The sequence below is a fragment of the Chrysochloris asiatica genome, unplaced genomic scaffold (assembly GCF_000296735.1).
Source record: "Chrysochloris asiatica unplaced genomic scaffold, ChrAsi1.0 scaffold00232, whole genome shotgun sequence".
Lineage (NCBI taxonomy): Eukaryota > Metazoa > Chordata > Mammalia > Afrosoricida > Chrysochloridae > Chrysochloris > Chrysochloris asiatica.
In genome coordinates, this window is record NW_006408750.1 from 2,334,489 (window position 1) to 2,335,799 (window position 1,311).

A 1,311-nucleotide genomic window follows, 5' to 3' on the forward strand; every position below is an offset into this window, starting at 1 on the left:
GCCCTGTTTTTCACCAAATGCAGCTTGCACTTCTTCCTTTAATACCACCATTTTTTGATCATATGCTACCTCTTGAAATGGTTAAGCACTGATCACTTATTTCTTCTCCAGGGACTAGCCCCTCCTTATAACCTGTACAAAGAATGGGAGACAAAGAAAGTCTCACCACCCTTGATTCTAAGGAGCATTCTGACTGTACTTCTCCCATGGTACTTTCAATAGTCTTCACCAGCTCCATAATTTCTATGGTCTTCCATATGCTTTGTCCAACTTTCACAGGCACATGAGGCAATTGAAAATACCATGGCTTGGGTCAGGTGCACCTTAGTCCTCAAACTAAGTGACTCTGTATTTTTCTTTTATCTTCTTTTCATGATTCCTGTATCATTAAATATTTTGCACACGTTGTTGTTGTTGTTAAGTGCCAGTGAGTCGATTCCCACTCATAGCAATCCTGTATAGGGTTTCTGAGGAGTGGTTGATGGGTTTGAACTGTTGACATTGTGGTTAGCAGACCAGTGCTTATCCTCAGCAGCACTCCACTGCCCATAGAATTCTTCAATATTGCAACCCAAGGTTTGAATTTTTCATTTCTTTCAGTTTGAGAAATGCTGAATGTGTTTTTTCCTTTTAGTTTTCTAATATAAGGTCTTGCACATTTTTTTATAATAATTGACTTTGTTTTCTTGAGCTCCCTTTTAAATTTTTTGTTTCTGTTTTACTTTCATCACTTCTTTCAGTTGCTTTAGTTTCTCTACACTCAACAGTAAGCTTCAGAATCTCTGCTGACATCTGTTTGACCTTTTCTTTTTTTCCTGTCTTTTTAATGACCTTTTGCTTTCTGAATGGATCCTGTTCTTGATGTCATCCCATATCCTTATTGTGTAGTTTTCTATTGTGTGCATGCATTGTAGTTTGTTTATCCATTTCTCCAATGATGGGCATTTAGGTTGTTTCCATCTTTTTGCCCCTGTGAATAGTGCTGTGATGACAGCAGAAGTGCATACATCTGTGTCATGGCTCTTACTGCTCTAGGATATATACCTCGTTGTGGGATTGCAGGCTTATATGATATTTCCATTTCTAAATTTTAAAGGCAGGGCCATGTTGCTGTCTGCAGTTGATGGACATTTTACAACCCTAAGCAGTGAATAAGGTTCCAATCTCTTCACACCTTCACTAGCATTTGTTGTTTTCTATTGTTTTGAACTTTGTTATTAATGCTGGGATAAGATGATGTCTCAATGCTGTTTTCTTTGCAACTCTCTAGTAGCTAATGAAGGAGCTCTGGTAGCATAGTGGTTACGAATC